The sequence below is a fragment of the Tursiops truncatus genome, chromosome 4 (genome assembly GCF_011762595.2).
Source record: "Tursiops truncatus isolate mTurTru1 chromosome 4, mTurTru1.mat.Y, whole genome shotgun sequence".
Taxonomy (NCBI): domain Eukaryota; kingdom Metazoa; phylum Chordata; class Mammalia; order Artiodactyla; family Delphinidae; genus Tursiops; species Tursiops truncatus.
In genome coordinates, this window is record NC_047037.1 from 97,351,760 (window position 1) to 97,372,388 (window position 20,629).

Below are 20,629 nucleotides of genomic sequence, written 5' to 3' on the forward strand. Positions count from 1 at the left end.
TTACAGTAATAAGTTTTCCATTATACGAGTCTGGATTTCTAGCATCCCTTGCAGAAAAATGTACATTTCCCCTCGTATTTTCCCGTCTTCAGACCTAGAACAGAATGGGGATTCTTTATAGCCAGAATTATATTGATTTATACAAACAAGAGGGACTTTGTTCTTTTGCTCATTTCACAAATATTCAGTGAGAACTGAGTGTATGCCAGGCACAACTCAAGGCATAGAGGGTTGAACCAGACAGACTAGATCCCCCCTTCATGGGATGGCATTGGGGTAAGGAGGCGGAAATAAACAATAACAAAATAAATGAAATTAGTCATGCATGCTATGAAATAAATGGAAATAGAATGTTGCAAGTGATGGGTTAGGGTGGTGGGAAAGGGCTACTGACAAGTGAATGTCAGTGAGCATGTGACATTTGAACTGTGACTGAGTGGCTAGGAGGGGCCAGACATGCAGAGATCTGGAGGCCAAGGCCCCAAGGAGGGAAGGGTTTTGGCCCATTCTAGAAGGATAATGTGGCAAGAGCATAAAGAGTGGGGGGGAAAAGAGGAAGAAGTCAAAGATAAGGGAAGGGTCACATCATGTAGGACATAATGGGCCATTTAGATCTTATTCAAAATTCAGTAGGAGGCTACTGAAGAGTTTGACACGGGAGTTTGAAAAAAATCTGTTCCATGTATTTAAAGCATTAGTTTGGCTTTTGTGTGGATTATAGAGGAGCACAAGTAGCAGAGAAACAACCAGCTGGGTGACTTTTGCAGTCATCAAAGCTGGAAATAACAGTGACTTAGACCAGGGTGAACATAGTATAATGAAAGAGAATTAAATGGATATGGAGTATATTTTTCAGGTGGATCCAAAAGCATTTGTTGATGGATTAGATGGTAGTAGTGATGATGGGGTGAAGGAAATAGAAGAATCAAGGAAGACTCTAGATTTTTCACCTGAGCGTTTGGGTACAGTGATGACGTTTACTGAGATGAAGAAGATTCAGGAAAGAATAATTCTCATGAGGCAGAAGTTAAGGCCTCTGTTAGGCAGAATTACAATTGATATGCCTTTTAGATGTCCAAGTAAGAATGTCAGTCATGTAGTTGGGGTAAGTAAGACTTAGAGTAAGGGAATCATATTTTAATTAATTGAATCTTAAAAGAAGAGAGCTTCAAATGAAAATATGTATAGTTTTGTATGAAGAAAAAAACCCAGTCTAACATCTCTATTTCTGTCAATGATGATATTTTTCTCATTATCCAGTGTCTTAATCTGTTCAGGCTACTTAGCAAAATGCCACAGACTGGGTAGATTACAAACAACAGAAATTTATTTCTCTTAGTTTTGGAGGTTGGGAAATCCAAGACCAAGGAGGTCATATATTAAAAATTAAAGAACATTAAAGAACAAAAACAAAACAAAAACCTAGGTGGGGATTGAATGAAAGAAAGAGAATGAGTTTGGAGACAAAGTTCGTGTGGATTTTGTGAGTTTTCACTAAGAAAGTGTGTATAAAAGTCCTTTATACCCTATAAAGTGCCACCCTAAATCATTCTTAGCATCAGAAATTTATGAAATGAAACATTTGGGTGTCCATAAAGCAAATGTTAATGGCTTAGATGTCTTGGCCATATAGGGCATTTTCTTTGTAGTCTGAAATCCTTTCATTTCTAATCAAAATATTTAGAACTAAAGAACTGAAGTTTGTTGTTTTTGAATTAATGTTTCATTCTATTCCTTTGGATTGTTTTGTTCACCTTTTTTGAGCTGGAAAAAAAAAAGATGCACAAATGCGAATTAGTGACAAGCATGTTCAGTCTACTCTGAAGTATGCATCCTTAGACTCTTTTCTGAATCAATCCACCAAATACTCTCAACCAGCATTTGAATAAGCCTATTGAAAATACTGACATGCTGCACCCCTTGAATCATGGCAATTCACACATCAGATCAATCTCTTTGAAGTTTTTAGCAGAAACCAGAGAAAGCAAAAATATCATGTTTCATACCTTGTTGTTTAGTCCTAAGAAATGAAACACTTCAGAATTTAGATAACATATACACAGGCTGCCTTGAGTTTATGCTGACAATTTATGTGAGGTGAAAGAAAAATATACATCATCTGTGTGAAGAATGTATACTGGTACTTGGGCAATGTGCAGCCAGACAGAGCTTGACAACATGGGCCAGATGAGCCAGTGTCTTGCAGGAAACCCTAACAACATCTACTGTTCTGAGGGTATTTCATTTTCTCCCTGCTGCTCTTGGGCTCAACAATCTCTTAAAAGTTAATGGCCTTCTTCAGAGCTGGCAGAGAAATTGCTGGTATTATAAACAGTAATTTTTTAAAATTCATTATAATACATACCAATAGAGTCGGTTTCAGGTTTTCAGTCCTGTGCCTAAGGGACAAAGAGAGCTTTCAACAAAATGAAATCGTAAGTACAAATAAACTATGATCTTTAATTTATAGATTTTCGGAGAGCGTGTGAAGTGTGAAAAACTTCACATATTTTGGTGAGAAGGTGTTTCTTTCCAGGGTCTCCTGCCTACCCTACCCTCCCACCAGAGAGGCACAAGTCAACTTTGCTGTCATCAGACTGAAGAGGAGAGCTAAGTTCATCATTATTGGTTTAACTGGCTCTAGGAGGGAAGATTACCTTCTAATTCTATCACAAATGTTCTCTCTTAGCCATAGGTAGAAGAGGGCTTATGAAGAGACCAAATAGAATTAGCAAGTTTTCTGCAATTATTCTGGATTCCAAAAGGAAATAAAGTGGAAAATTTTATTTTTATGGAAGTATTCCATTTGCTAATCAAAGAAGGAATAACAGAGTTATATCACTATTTTGCTACCTCTAGCAAATTAACAGATCTAGGTAAAGATCATCAATGACTAGTAACATCATTAAAAGAGAGAAAAAAAAAAAACTCTTCACCTTGCAATACCTCTGAGGTATTTTGCCAAAAAATTAAACTTGAATCTGCTTATACCTCTACATCTAAATAATATTAGACAAAGAATATATGGAGCAGAGGAACATTTAAATGACACCATGGATATACAATTAACAGACTCCAAACTGCAAAAACCATACAGAAAAAACCTCTACTCTCTTCAATAAAAAACTGAAAGGAAAATATTGGGAAATTTATAGATCTAAAGGAACTTACATTGGGACACATAGACCTAATTTGAATTATGATTTAAGCAGACAAATTGTAAAAAAAAAACAAAAACAAAAATTGCAAATGAGGAAAATTTGAATACTGTCTAGAGTATTTTTTTCTTTTTTTAAAATGAAGTATAGTTGATTTATAAAATATTAGTTTCAGATGTACAACATAGTAAATATTTTTATAGATTATGCTCCATTTAAAGTTATTATAAAATATTTGGTATATCCCCTGTGCTGTACAGTATATCTTTGTAGCTTATTTATTTTGTACATAGTAGTTTGTACCTCTTAATCCCCTACCCCTATCCTTCCCCTTCCCCCTTCCTGCTGCTCCCCATTGGTAACTACTAGTTTGTTCTCTATATCTGTGAGTCTGTTTCTATTTTGTTATATTTGTTTGTTTTATTTTTAAGTATCATATATAAGTGATAACATACAGTATTTGTCTTTCTCTGTCTGACTTATTTCACTAACTATAATACCCTACAGGTTCATCCATGGTGTTGCAAATGACAAAAGTTCATTCTTTTTTATGGCTGAATAATATTCCACTGTATATATAGATACCACTTCTTCTTTATCCATTGTTCTGTTGATGGATACTTGGGTTGCTTCCATGTCTTGGCTGATGTATAGTGCTGCTGCAATGTATATGAACATTGTGGTGTATGTATCTTTTCGAATTAGCATTTTCCTTTTTTCCAGGTTTATACCCAGGAGTGAAATTGCTGGACCATACGGTAGTTCTATTTTTAGTTTTTTGAGGAAGCTCCATTACATTTTCCACAGTGGCTGCAACAAGTTACATTCCCACCAACAGTGTAGGAGGGTTCCCTTTGCTCCACATCCTTGCCAACATTTATTATTTGTAGACTTTTTCATGATACCCCTTCTGACAGGTGTGAGGTGATATCTCATTTTGGTTTTGATTTCCATATCTCTAATAATTAGTGATGTTGAGCATCTTTTAATGTGCCTATTGGCCATGTGTGTATCTTCTTTGGAAAACTGTCTATTCAGGTCTTCTGCCCTTTTTATAGTGAGGTTGTTTGTATTTTTAATATTGAGTTGTATGAGCTATTTTTATATTCTTGATATTTACCCCTTATCAGTCATATCGTTTGCAAATATTTTCTCCCATTCAGTAGGTTTTCTTTTGTTTTCTTGATGGTTTCCTTTGTTGTGCAAGCTCTTAAGTTTAATTAGGTTCCATTTGTTTATTTTTGCTTTTGTTTCCTTTCCCTTAGAATACAGATCCAAAAAAATATTGCTGCGATTTATATTGAAGCATGTTCTGTCTATGTTTTCTTCTAGGGGTTTGATGGTTTCTGGTCTTACATTTAAGTCTTTAATCCATTTTGAGTTATTTTTGTATATGGTGTGAGAAAATGTTCTAATCTTATTCTTTTACATGTAGCTGTCCAGTTTTCCCAGCACCACTTATTGAAGAGGCTGTCTTTTCCATTGTATATTCGTGCCTCCTTTGTCATAGATTAGTTGACCAGAAGTGTGTGGGTTTATTTCTGGGCTTTCTATTCTGTTTCATGGGTCTATGTATCTGTTTTTGTACCAGCACCATGCTGTTTTGTTTACTGGGGCTTGGTAGTATAGTCTGAAGTCAGGGAGTGTGATACCTCCAGCTTTGTTCTTTTTTCTCAAAGTTGTTTTGGCAATCTAGGGCCTTTTGTGATTCCATATGAATTTTAGGATTATTTTTTCTAGTTATGTAAAAAATCTCATGGGTATTTTGACAAGGGTTGCATTAAATCTGTAGATCCCTTTGGGTAGTATGATGATTTAACAGTATTAATTATTGAAATCCAAGAACACAGTATATTTAACTATTTCTTTGTTTCACCTTCAATTTCCTTCATCAATGTTTGGTAGTTTTCGTAGTATAGATATTTTACCTCCTTGATTAAGCTTGTTCCTAGCTATTTTGTTCTATTTGCTGCAGTTATTACTTTAGTCTTTCTCTTCTGATAGTTCATTATTAATGTATAAGAAAGGAACAGATTTCTGTTTATTAATCTTGTATCCTGCAACTTTGTTTAATTCATTTATTAGCTTTAACATTTTTTTAAAAAAAATATTTATTTATTTATTTGGCTGCATTGGGTGTTAGTTGCAGCATACAGGATCTCCATTGCCATGTGCGAGCTCTAACAGTTTTTGTGTGGAGACTTAAGTTTTTCTAGAGATAGTATCACATCATCTGCAAGTAGTGACAGTTTTGCTTCTTGCCTTCAACTTTTCTTTTTCTTGTCTGATTGCTGTGGCTAGGACTTCCAATACTGTGTTAAATAGAAGCAGTGAGAGTTGGCAACCCTTTCTTATTCCTGAATTTAGAGGAAAGATTTTCAGCTTTTCACTATTGAGTATGATGTTAGCTGTTGGTATGTTATAAATATTCCTTCTTGTGTTGAGATATATTCCCTCTATACCAACCTTAATGAGAGGTTTTATCATGAATGGATGTTGAATTCTGTCAAATGTTTTTCTGCATCTATTGAAATGATCATGTGACTTTTATCCTATCTTTTGTCAGTGTGATGTATCACATTGATGGATTTGTGAATGTTGAACCATCCTTGTGTCCCTGGCATAAATCCAACTTGATGATGGTGTGTGATTCTTTTTATATATTGTTGGATTCAGTTTGCTAATAGACAACGAATCATCCCAAATTTAGGAGGTGGACTTTGGGAGCTATGATATATATATTTTCCCCCCTTTTTCTCTTTTTGTGAGTATGTATGCTTCTGTGTGTGAGTTTGTCTGTATAGCTTTGCTTTTACCGTTTGTACTAGGGTTCTGTCTGTCCTTTTTTTTTATAACTTAAAATTTTTTTTCTTAATAATTATTTTTTATATTAATAACTTTATTTTACTTTATTTTATTTTATCTTCTTTCTTTCTTTCTCTTCCTTCTTTTCTTTCTTTCTTTTCTTTCTCTCTTTCTTTCTTTCTTACTTTCCTCCTTCCTTCCTTCCTCCCTCCCTCCCTCCCTCTCTCTCTATCTCTCTCTCTCTCTTTCTTTCTTTCTTTCTTTCTTTCTTTCTTTCTTTCTTTCTTTCTTTCTTTCCTTCTTTCTTTCTTTCTTTCTTTCTTTCTTTCTTTCTTTCTTTCTTTCTTTCTTTCTTTCTTTCTTTCTTTCTTTCTTTCTTTCTTTCTTTCTTTCTTCTCACTTTTATTCTGACCTGTGTGGAAGACAGACTCTTGGTGCTCCAGCCAGGCATCAGGGCTGTTCCACTGTGGTGGGAGAGCCAAGTTCAAGACACTGGTCCACAAGAGACCTCCCAGCTGCACATAATATCAAACGGTGAAAATCTCCCAGAGATCTCCATCTCAACACCAAGACACAGCTCCACAAAATGACCAGCAAGATACAGTGCTGGACGCCCTATGCCAAACAACTAGCAAGACAGGAGCACAACCCCATCCATTAGCACAGAGGCTGCCTAAAATTATAATAAGTTCACAGACACACCAAAACACACGACCAGACGTGGACCTGCCCACCAGAAAGACAAGATCCAGCCTCATCCACCAGAACACAGGCACTAGGCTCCTCCACCAGGAAGCCTACACAACCCACTGAACCAACCTTAGCCACTGGGGACAGACACCAAAAACAACGGGAACTACGAACCTGTAGCCTGTGAAAAGGAGACCCCAAATACATAAGATAAAGCAAAATGAGAAGACAGAAAAACACACAGCAGATGAAGGAGCAAGGTACAAACCCACCAGACATAACAAATGAAGAGGAAATAGGCAGTCTACCTGAAAAAGAATTCAGAATAATGATAGTAAAGTTGATCCAAAATCTTGGAAAGAGAATGGAGAAAATACAAGAAATGTTTAACAAAATAGAATGGAGAAAATACAAGAAATGTTTAACAAGGACCTAGAAGAACTGAAGAGCAAAGAAACAGAGATGAACAACACAATAAATGAAATTAAAAATTCTCTAGACGGGATCAATAGCAGAATAACTGAGGCAGAAGAACGGATAAGGAACCTGGAAGATAAATTAGTGGAAATAACTACTGCAGAGCAGAATAAAGAAAAAAGAATGAAAAGAATTGAGGACAGTCTCAGAGACCTCTAGGACAACATTAAATGCACCATCATTTGAATTATAGGGGTCCCAAAAGAAGAAGAGAAAAAGAAAGGGACTGAGAAAATATTTGAAGAATTATAGTTGAAAACTTCTCTAATATGGGAAAGGAAATAGTTAATCAAGTACAGGAAGCACAGAGAGTGCAATACAGAATAAATTCAAGGAGAAACATCCCAAGACACATATTAATTAAACTATCAAAAATTAAATACAAAGAACAAATATTAAAAGCAGCAAGAGAAAAATAACAAGTAACACATAAGGGAATCCCCATAAGGTTAACAGCTGATCTTTCAGCAGAAACTCTGCAAGACAGAAGGGACTGGCAGGACATATTTAAAGTGATGAAAGAGAAAAACCTAAAACCAAGATTACTCTACCCAGCAAGGATCTAATTCAGATTTGATGGAAAAATTAAAAGCTTTACAGACAAGCAAAAGCTAAGAGAATTCAGCACCACTAAACCAGCTTTACAACAAATGCAAAAGGAACTTCTCTAGGCAGGAAACACAAGAGAAGGAAACGACCTACAATAAGAAACCCAAAACAATTAAGAAAATGGTAATAGGAACATACATATAAATAATTACCTTAAATGTAAATGGATTAAATGCTCCAATGCTACAAAAGACATAGATTGGCTGAATGGATACAAAAACAAGACCCCTATATATGCTATCTACAAGAGACCCACTTCAGACCTAGGGAAACATACAGGCTGAAAGTGAGGGGATGGAAAAACATATTCCATGCAAATAGAAATCAAAAGAAAGCTGGAGTAACAATTCTCCTATCAGACAAAATAGACTTTAAAACAATGAGTATTACAAGAGACAAAGAATGACACTACATACTGATCAAGGCATCAATCTAAGAAGAAGATATAACAATTGTAAATATTTATGCACCCAACATAGGAGCACCTCAATACATAAGGCAAATACTAACAGCCATAAAAGGGGAAATCGACACTAAGACAATCATAGTAGAGCACTTTAACACCCCACTTTCAACAATGGACAGACCATCCACAATGAAAATAAATAAGGAAACACAAGCTTTAAATGATACTTTAAACAAGATGGACTTAATTGATATTTATAGGACATTCCATCCAAAAACAACAGAATACACTTTCTTCTGAACTGCTCATGGAACACTCTCCAGGATAGATCATATCTTGGGTCACAAATCAAGCCTTGGTAAATTTAAGAAACTTCAAATCATATCAGGTATCTTTTTCGACCACAATGCTATGAGACGAGATCTCAATTACAGGAAAATATCTGTAAGATACAAACACATGGAGGCTAAACAACACACTGGTTAATAACCAAGAGATCTCTGAAGAAATCAAAGAGGAAATAAAAAATACCTAGAAACAAATGACAATGAAAACACAATGACCCCAAACCTATGGGATGCAGCCAAAGCAGTTCTAAGAGGGAAGTTTATAGCTATACAAGCTGACCTCAAGAAACAAGAAGCATTGCAACTAAACAACCAACCTTACACCTAACGTAATTAGAGAAATTAGAACAAAATACCTCCAAAGATAGCAGAAGGAAAAAAATCATAAAGATCAGATCAGAAATAAATGAAAAAGAAATGAAGGAAGTGATAGCAAAGATCAATAAAACTGAAAGCTGGTTCTTTGAGAACAAACAAAATTGATAAACCATTAGCCAGACTTATCAAGAAAAAAAGGGCGAAGACTCAAATCAACAGAATTGGAAATGAAAAAGAAGTAACAACTGACACTGCAGAAATACAAAAGATCATGAGAGATTACTACAAGCAATTCTATGCCAGTAAAATGGACAACCTGGAAGAAATGGACAAATTCTTAGAAATGCACAACCTGCCAAGACTGAATCAGGAAGAAATAGAAAATATGAAGAGACCAATCAGAAACAATGAAATTGAAACTGTGATTAAAATGTTTCAACAAACAAAAGCTCAGGGCCAGATGGCTTCACAGGTGAATTCTATCAAGCATTTCGAGAAGAGCTAACACCTAACCTTCTCAAACTCTTCCAAAATATAGCAGAGGGAGGAACATTCCCAAACTCATTCTACGAGGCTACCATCATTCTGATACCAAAACCAGACAAAGATGTCACAAAGAAAGAAAACTACAGGCCAATATCAATGATGAACATAGATGCAAAAATCCTCAACAAAATACTGTCAAACAGAATCCAACAGCACATTAAAAGGATCATACATTATGATCAAGTGGGGTTTATCCCAGGTATGCAAGGATTCTTCAGTATATGCAAATCAAACAACGTGATACAGCATATTAAGAAATTAAGGGCTTCCCTGGTGGCGCAGTGGTCGAGAGTCCACCTGCCAATGCAGGGGACATGGGTTCGTGCCCCAGTCCTGGAATATCCCACATGCCGCTGAGCAGCTGGGTGCGTGAGCCATGGCCACTGAGCCTGCATATCTGGAGCCTGTGCTCCACAACGGGAGAGCCCACAACAGTGAGAGGCCCGCGTACCGCAAAAAAAAAAAAAAGAAATTGAAAGAGAAAAACCATATGATCATCTCAATAGATGCAGAGACAGCTTTCAACAAAATTCAACACCCATTTATGATAAAAACCCTCCAGAAAGTAGGCATAGAGGGAACTTTCCTCCACATAATAAAGGCCATATATGACAAACCCACAGCCAACATTGTCCTCAGTGGTGAAAAACTGAAACTATTTCCACTAAGATCAGAAACAAGACAAAGTTGCCCACTCTCACTACTATTATTCAACATAGTTTTGGAAGTTTGAGCCACAGCAATCAGAGAAGAAAAAGAAATAAAAGGAATACAAATTGGAAAAGAAGAAGTAAAGCTGTCACTTTTGCAGATTACATGATAATGTACATAGAGAATCTGAAAGATGCTACCAGAAAACTACTACAGCTAATCAATGAATTTGGTAAAGTAGCAGGATACAAAATTAATGCACAGAAATCTCTGGCATTCCTATACACTAATGTTGAAAAATCTGAAAGTGAAATCAAGAAAACACTCCCATTTACCACTGCAACAAAAATAATAAAATATCTGGGAATAAACGTACCTAAGGAGACAAAAGACCTGTATGCAGAAAATTATAAGACACTGATGAAAGAAATTAAAGATGATACAACTAGATGGAAAGATATACCATGTTCTTGGATTGGAAGAATCAGCATTGGGAAAATGACTCTACTACCCAAAGCAGTCTACAGATTCAATGCAATCCCTATCAAACTACCACTAGCATTTTTCACAGAACTAGAACAAAAAATTTCACAATTTGTATGTAAACACAAAAGACCCTGAATTGCCAAAGCAATCTTGAGAAAGAAAAACAGGGCTGGAAGAATCAGGCTCCCTGATTTCAGATTATAGTACAGGCTCCCTGACTTCAGACTATAGTACAAAGCTGCAGCAATTAAGACAGTATGGTACTGTCACAAAAACAGAGACAGAGATCAATGGTACAGCATAGAATGCCCTAAGATAACCACACACACATATGGGCACCTAATTTTTGACAAAAGAGGCAAGAACATACAATGGAGAAAAGAAAACCTCTTCAAAAAGTGGTGCTGGGAAAACTGGACAGCTATATGTAAAAGAATGAAATTAGAACACTTCCTAACACTGTACACAAAAAGAAACTCAAAATGGATTAAAGACCTAAATGTAAGGACAGATACCATCAAACTCTTAGAGGACAACATAGGCAGGACACTCTATGACATAAATCACAGCAAGATCCTTTTTAACCTACCTTGTAGAGAAGTGGAAATAAAAACAAAAATAAACAAATGGGACCTAATGAAACTTAAAAGCTTTTGCACAGCAAAGGAAACCATAAACAAGACCAAAAGACAACCCTCAGAATGGGAGAAAATATTTGCAAATGAAGCAACTGACAAAGAATTAATCTCCCAAATATACAAGCAACTCATGCAGATCAATATCAAAAAAACAAACAACCCAATCCAAAAATGAGCAGAAGACCTGAATAGACATTTCTCCAAATAAGATATACAGATTGCCAATAAACACATGAAAGAATGCTCAACATCATTAATCATTAGAGAAATGCAAATCAAAACTGGAATTAGATATTATCTCACACCCATCAGAATGGCCATCATCAAAAAGTGTACAAACAGTAAGTGCTGGGGAGGGTGTGGAGAAAGGGGAACCCTCTTGCACTGTTGGTGGGAATGTAAATTGATACAGCCACTATGGAGAACAGTATGGAGCTTCCTTAAAAAGCTAAAAATAGAACTACCGTATGACCCAGCAATCCCACTACTGGGCATATACCCTGTGAAAACCATAATTCAAAAAGAGTCATGTACCAAAATGTTCATTGCAGCTCTATTTACAATAGCCAGGACGTGGAAGCAACCTAAGTGTCCGTCAACAGATGAATGGATAAAGAAGATGTGGCACATATATACAATGGAATATTGCTCAGCCATAAAAAGGAACAAAACTGAGTTATTTGTAGTGAGGTGGATGGACATAGAGACTGTGATACACAGTGAAGTAAGTCAGAAAGAGTAAAACAAATACTGTATGCTAACACATATATATGGAATCTAAAAAATAAAAAAAGAAAATGGCTAAAAGAACCTAGGGGCAAGAGAGGAATAAAGATGCAGACCTACTAGAGAATGGACTTGAGGATACGGGGAGGGAGAAGTGTAAGCTGCGACAAAGTGAGAGAGTGGCATGTACATATATGCACTACCAAACGTAAAATAGATAGCTAGTGGGAAGCAGCCACAAAGCACAGGGATATCAGCTCGGTGCTTTGTGACCACCTAGAGGGGTTGGTTAGGGAGGGTGAGAGGGAGGGAGATGCAAGAGTGAAGAGATATGGGGACATATGTATATGTATAACTGATTCACTTTGTTATAAAGCAGAAACTAACACACCATTGTAAAGCAATTATACTCTAATAAAGATGTTAAAAAAAATTGAGGGGATCCACCCATGTTTTCAAACAATAAAAAAGAAAAAAAAAGAAATATTCACAAAAGTACACTGTTTTGAATTGTATATTTATAATGTCTTGCTTTCTGAAAAGAATTTTAAATATGCATATATAAATATATGTATATCAGTATATAAAATCAATATATATGCATGTATATATATGTAAAATTATATGTATATAAATATATGTATGTAAGTATATGTAAATATATGTATCTATAAACATATGTGAATATGTATATAAATATATCTATATGAATATAAATGTATGATACCTATATATATATTGCTTGATTTAAACTTTATAGAAAAGGAAGTATGCTTTTGTAGTGTTCTGTCACTTGTTTTATTTACTCAGCATTTTATCAAGGTTTATCCATGCTATTGTATATAGCTTCAATTCATTCATTTTTACTGTTTCACAGTATATCATTAGGGGAATATACCATAATTTATTAATACATTCTCTTGTCAATGAGCATATTTCAAATTTTCTATTGTTACAGTTTTCTATAAAATTTCTTGTGTATGTATGCCTTCTGCATATTTTTAAGAATTTCTCTTAAGTATATATAGAAATAATTTAGTTTGAATTTGTGGGATATACAATTAATTGAAGGATATTAAGGTCCAATTAATTAATTAATTAATTGAACTTTATAGGAAATGTCACACATCTGGCCAAAGTCATTGTAACAATTTACAATCATTACCAATGTAGAAGAGTTTCCACTGATCCACATTCTATCCAACCCTTGGTACTGTCAGATAATCTTAGACTATGCCAAGTATGTGAGTAGAAAATGATACTTTATTTGGATATCACTTTATCTCATTTTCTTGGTTTGCTTTCCTTGGGTAAGTTCGAACATCTCTTCATGTGTTTCCTTTGCTACAATATGTCTATTCACATCTTTTACCTCTTTTTCTATTGGCATTTGTCTTTTTCTTATTGATTTGTAAACATTTTGATATGTTTTTGAGGGTAATTATTTGTCCTTTATATGTGTTGCAAATATTGACTACAAGTTTGTATCCTTTCTTTTCATTTTAAGAAAACTTTTAATAAATATAATTTGAAATTTAATCAAATGTATTAGTCTTTTCTTTTACTATTAACATATTTGTCTTCTATAGAAAAACTTTCACCTATAGTTTAATTTAAATGTTTTGAAGTTTTCCTTTTCATATTTAATTTCTTACTCTACTTGGACTTGACTTGTTTGTGTGTGTGTGTGCACATGTGCATGTGTGTAATGGTTTGAGTCAGAAATCTAATTTCCTTTTTTGCCATGTAGAAAAATGATTCTTCATTCTCCACTTACTGGATAGTCTCTACTTCTACCAGTGACTTGCCATTCTACTTCTGTCCTGCATGAATGTCCATATATGTGTGGTTATGGGTTCTGTATAATACTTTTATGGTTAATTTTTCTGTTTCTGCACTAATATTCACTGCCTTAATTACTATGGTTCTATAATAAGTATTAATATCTGGCTATTCCCCATTCTTTATTTTTCTTATTTAAATGTATAAAGTTACTCACCACTCCTTATGTTTCTTACTTAGATATGTATAGGCCATTTGTTATTCCATATAAATTTTAGAATAGGCTTGTCATATTCCATAAAAACTTTCTTGGAATTGTGATTGGAATTATCTTAAATTAATAGATAATTTGGAGGAATTAACAGATAATAGTTAATTTGGAGGAAAATTAGCATTCCAACAACAGTAAATATTTCTATCTATTATATAGGATATATCTCAGTTTATTTGTATCTTCCCTAGTATTATTCAGTAAAATTTTATCAAATTCCACCTATAAATCTTATAAATTTGGGGGGGGGGCATTATCCCTAAGTTCTTTATAGTTCTTATTTCTATTGTAAATATTGTCTCTTGAACTTTCATTTTCTAGTATTACTCCTAGGGTACAGAAATGCAGTTGACTTTTGAATAGTGAATTTACATCCAGTTACATCCAGTTGCCTAATTAAACTCACATGATTTTTAATAACTTATTTATGATTCTATCAGATTTTTATATAGACACTCATTTGTCAATGTCAATTTTATTTATTTCCTCCTTCCAATCCTTATGCTTTATTTGCTTATTGCACTACATAGGATCTCAAGTACAGTTTCTCATAGAAGTGGTGTAGTATTTTTATGTGGTGGTTGGTTCCTAGGGAATGCTTCTAATACTTTCCAATTTTGTATTATGTTAATTTAGGTTTTTTATGGATATGTTTATTATATTTAGGTAATACTCTTACAATCTTTGTTTTTGTTTAGCTGATTCCATTTTCACTTTATGTATTCATCAAGTTCAGATTACTTTTTTTAGACCAAGGAATTATTAAAATAGGAACGCACCCTAGATATAAACTTAATCTAAAAACTTTCATTATGGATTGAATTTTAGTATTTTCTTTACATATGGAATGTTATAATGTATGTGTTTCACTAGATATATATATATATATATATATATGTAAATGATTTGTAAGCATCATCATAAACTTAAAATGTCTTTTCAGGTCCTCTGGCCATATTTTAATCAATGTTGTTTGTTTTTTCGAAGTTGAGTTGTATGAGCTCTTTATATATTTTGGATATTAACCACTTATAAGATGTATCATTTGCACATTTCTTCTCCCATTCAGTAGGCAGTCTTTTCATTTTGTTGATAGTTCCCTTCACTGTGCAAAAGTTTGATGTAGTTCCATTTGGTTATTTTTGCTTTTGTTTCCCTTGCGTGAGGAGACATATCCAAAAAATACTGCAATGACCAATGTCAGAAAGTATATTGCCTATATTTTCTTCTAGAAGTTTTACAGTTTTAGCTCTTATATTTAAGACTTTACTCCATTTTGAGTTTATTTTTGTATATGGTGTGAGAACATTGTCAAGTTTGATTCTTTTGCATGTAGGTGTCCAATTTTCTCTACACCATTTATTGAAGAGGCTGTCTTTTCCCCATTGTACATTTTTCCTTTATCATAGATTTAGTGACCATATAAGTGTGGATTCATTTCTGGGCTTTCCTGTCCCATTGCTCTATGTGTCTATTTTTATTATCAGTACCATACTGTAGCTTGTTTCTTGTTACTGTAGCTTTGTAATATAATGTCTTCAGTTTTTTCCATCAGTGTCTTATAGTTTTGTGAGTACAGGTCATTTACCTCCTTAGTTACATTTATTCCTAGATATTTTATTCTTCCTGATGCAATTATAAATGGGATTGTTTTCTTAATTTGTCTTTCTGATAGTTCATTGTTAGTGTATAGAAACACAATAGATTTCTGTACATTAATTTTGTATCCTGCAACTTTCCTCAATTGACTGATGAGTTATAATAGATTTTGGTGGCATCTTTAGGATTTTCTATGTAGAGTATCATGTATCTGCAAACAGTGATTTTACTTCTTCCTTTCAACTTGGATTTCTTTTATTTCTTTTTCGTGTCTGAATGCTGTGGCAAAATTTAAGTATGCAATACAATATTGTTAGCTATAGGCACTATGCTTTAGAGTGGATCTCCAGAACTTATTTATCTTGCATACCTGAACTTTATACACTTTGAACATCTCCTCCCCAATTCCTACTCTCCCCAGCCCTTGGCAGCTATTATTCTACTCTCTTCATTTATGAGTTTAGCTCTGTTAGATTCCATATATGAGATCATATAGTATTTGTCTTTATGTGTCTGGCTTATTTCACTTAGCATAATGTCCTCCAGGTTTATCATGGTGTTGCAAATGGCAGGATTTCCTTCTTTTCAAGGCTGAATAATATTCCATTGTATGCATATACCACATTTTCTTTATCCATTTATCCATCAATAGGCATTTAACTTGTTTTGATGTCTTTGCTATTGTGAATAATACTGCATTGAACATGAGAGTGCAAGCATCTCTTTGAGATTCTGATTTCAATTCTTTTGGATAAATACACAGCAGTGGACCTGCTGGATCATAGGTAGCTCTATTTTTAACTTTTTGAGGAATTGTCATGCTATTTTCCATAATGGCTTTGTAGCAACAGTGTACAAGAATTCTCTTTTCTCCATATCTTTGCCAACAATTACCATCTTTTTTTCTTTTAATAATTGCCATCCTACTAGGTGTGAGGTGATATTTTGTTATGATTTTGATTTGCATTTCCTTAATAATTACTGATTATTAGCATCTTTTCATACACCTGTTGACCATTTATATATCTTCTTTCAAGAAATATCTGTACATGTCCTTTGCCCATATTTTAATGAGATTGTTTTGTTTTGCTATTGAGTTATAGATGCTGGTTATATATTTTGGATATTAATCCCTTATCATATGCATGACTTGCAAATATTTTCTCCTATTTCATAGGTTGCCTTTTCACTCTGTTGAATGCTTCCTTTGCTGTCCAAAACTTTTCAGTTAGATGCAATCCAACTTGAATATTTTTGCTTTTGTCTCCTGTGTTTTCAGGGTCAAACCTGAAAAAAAAATTGCTAAAACCTATTTAAATAAATTTTTCTCTATGTTTTGTCTTCAGAGTTTTATAGGTTTGGGTATTACATTGAAGTCTTTGATCCATTTTGAGTTGATTTTTGTATATGGTGTGAGATATGTGTCCAATTTCATTCTTTTGCATGTGGATACCCAGATTTATCCATACCATTTACAAAGGAAGAGACTGTCCTTTCTCCACTTTGTATTCTTTGTTCTGTTGTCAAAGATTAGATGACTATATACGAGTGAGTTTATTTCTGAGCTCTCTATTCTCTTCCATTGGCCTACATGTCTCTTTTTATGACAGTACCATACTGTTTTGATTATTAGAACTTTGTAATATAATTTGAAGTCAGGAAATATGATGACTCCAGCCTTTTCATTTTTGGAAAGATTGCTTAGGCTATTAAGAGTCTTTGGTGGTTCCATATAAATTTTAGGGTTTTGTTTTCTATTTCGGGAGAAAATACTTTTTCAATTTTGATATGGATTGCATTGACTGCTTAGATATTTTATGATAGTATGGACATTTTAATGTTAATTCTTCTAATCCATAAACATGAGTTATCTTTAATTTGTGTTTTCTTCAATTTATTTCATCAGTGTTTTATAATTTTCACTGTACAGATCTTTCACCTCCTTGGTTAAATTTCTCCCTAAGGATTTTATTCTTGTTGATTCTACAGTAAATGAGATTTTTTTTAAATTTCTTTTTCAAATAGTTTGTTGTCTGTACACAGAAACAGAACTGATTTTTGTATGCTGATTTTATATATATATATATATATATATATATATATATATATAAAATCATATATACTGCAAATTTCTTGAATTTTTAAATTAATTCTAAGAGGTTTTTTTCGTGGAGTCTTTAGGATTTTCTGTATATAGGATTATGTCATCTGCAAATAAAGACAACTTTCCTTCTTCCTTTCTAATTTGGACACATTTTCTTTCTTTTCCTTGTCTACTTGCTCTGACTAAAACTTTCATTACAATATTGAATAGAGGTAGTGACAGTGCACATCCATATCTTGTTGCTGATCTTAGAAAAAAAGCTTTCAGCTTTTCACCACTGAGTAGGATATTAGCTGTGGGCTTGTCATTTATGGCCTTTATTAAGTTTAAGTACAGTTCTTCTATACCAAATTTGTTGAAAGTTTACTATGAAAAGTGTTGAATTTTGTCATATGCTTTTTTTCTATCTACTGAGATGATTGTATGATTTTATCCTTCATTCTTTTATGTAGTGTATCACATTGATTGCTTTGTGTATCTTGAACAGTCCTTGCATCCCAGGGATGAATCCCACTTGATCACATGTATCATCCTTTTAATGTGCTGTTCAATTTGGTTTGCTAGTATTTTGTTGAGAATATTTGCATCTGTGTTTATCAGAGAAGACTGACCTGTAGTTTTTATTTCTTGTTGTATATTTGTTGAGCTTTGGTATCAGGGTAATGCTGGCCTCATAAAATGAGTTTGGAAGCATTCCCACCTCTTCAATTTTTGGAAGAGCTTGAGAAGTATGGCATTAATTCTTCCTCAAATATGTTGTGGAATTCACCTGTGAAGCCATCTAATCCTGGACTTTTTCTTATTGGGAGGTTTTTGATAACTGACTCAATCAGCTTATTCTTTATAGGTCTGTTCAATCTTACTATTTCTTCATGATTCAATCCTGATAGTTTACATACTTCTTCATGTTCTTAAAGCCTTGTATTGCTGTCTTCATATCTGAAGAAGCAGTTACCTTCTCCAGTCTTTCCAGACCGGCTTCAGGAGAGAAAGACCTTCACCACTCAGCCTGGATAGAGGTTCAGATGGTCTCTAAAACTTTTATTTTATTTTATTTTATTGCAGTATAGTTGATTTGTAATGTTGTGTTAGTTTCATGTATACAGCACAGTGAATCAGTTACATGTATACATATATCCACTGTTTTTTTTAAGATTCTTTTCCCATGTAGGCCATTACAGAATATTGAGTAGAGTTCCCTGTGCTATACACCAGGTTCTTATTAGTTATCTATTTTATCTTATTAGTGGTTTGTATATGTCAATCCCACTCTCCCAATTTATCCCTCCCCCCTCATCCTCCGGTAACCGTAAGTTTATTTTCTACATCCATGACTGTACTTCTGTTTTATAAATAAGTTCATTTGTACACTTTTTTAGATTCCACATATAAGCTATATCATATGATATTTGTCTTTCTGTGTCTGACTTACTTCACTCAGTATGACAATTTATAGGTCCATCCATGTTGCTGCAAATGGCATTATCTAAAATTTTATAATTGTACAACTGCTCTACTCCTCTTATTCCTCTTGGGAGGGAAGATTTAGGATTCTGTGCCTTCTCTCAATTCTGTAAAGCTAGACTGGGTACTAAGAGCTTCTCATTTATTTTCTTCAGGGCAGTGCCCAGAGCAAATTGTGTGCCAGTCCCACAGAGATGAGCCCATTGCTGATGTTTGTGTGTTGTGTGTTGAAGCTCCCAGAAGGTCTGTGGAGGTCCCCATGTGCCATCTGATGAGGCTTAGTATGTAGGGGAGTGCAGGTTGCTGGCTACAGGGTGTACATACAGAGTGCTAGGGATGCATAACAGCTCCCTGCAGCAGCCACAAATGAGGTGGCCCTACAGGTTTGTGGGTGGGGCTCTTGATGGAGACCCTGAACAGGTTATAGGATTTGTGACCTGTTGTTAAGACCCACTGGGTACTGTGAGGTCCACTCTTTTCTTTGTTCATAGCTATCCTTAAGTTTCTTATCCATGCTAATGCCTTCAGTGTTCTGGGTAGGGCAAGACATCAGTGGGTCTCTTGGGCAACATCCTATAAGGCTGGAGAAGCTGGGTACACACTTTGTTCTCAGTATTCCCCATGGGAGAAATAAGGGACTAAAGGGTACTTTCTTGGCCGTGAGGTGTGCTTCTTGGGAAGAAAATTATAGACGAGACAAAGAAATAGTTAGGTACATAGTGATCTTGGATTTCAAGAATTAAGATTGTTAAATTATCATACTACGCAAAGGAATCTACAGATTTAATGCAATCCCTGTCAAAATACCCATGACGTTTTTCACAGAACTAGAATAAATAATCCTAAAATTCATATGGAATCACAGAAGGTCCTAGATTGCCAAAACAACTTTGAGAAAAAAGAACAAAGCTGGAGGTATCACACTCCCTGACTTCAGACTATACTACCAAGCCCCAGTAAACAAAACAGCATGGTGCTGGTACAAAAACAGATACATAGACCCATGGAACAGAATAGAAAGCCCAGAAATAAACCCACACACTTCTGGTCAACTAATCTATGACAAAGGAGACACAAATATACAATGGAAAAGACAGCCTCTTCAATAAGTGGTGCTGGGAAAACTGGACAGCTACATGTAAAAGAATAAGATTAGAACATTTTCTCACACCATATACAAAAATAACTCAAAATGGATTAAAGACTTAAATGTAAGACCAGAAACCATCAAAACCCTAGAAGAAAACATAGACAGAACATGCTTCAACATAAATCACAGCAATATTTTTTGGATCTGTATTCTAAGGGAAAGGAAACAAAAGCAAAAATAAACAAATGGAACCTAATTAAACTTAAGAGCTTGCACAGCAAAGGAAACCATCAAGAAAACAAAAGAAAACCTACTGAATGGGAGAAAATATTTGCAAACAATATGACTGATAAGGGGTAAATATCAAAAATATATAAACATATAAACAGCTCATACAACTCAATATCAAAAACACAACCTCACTAATATCAAAAATATATAAACATATAAACAACTCATACA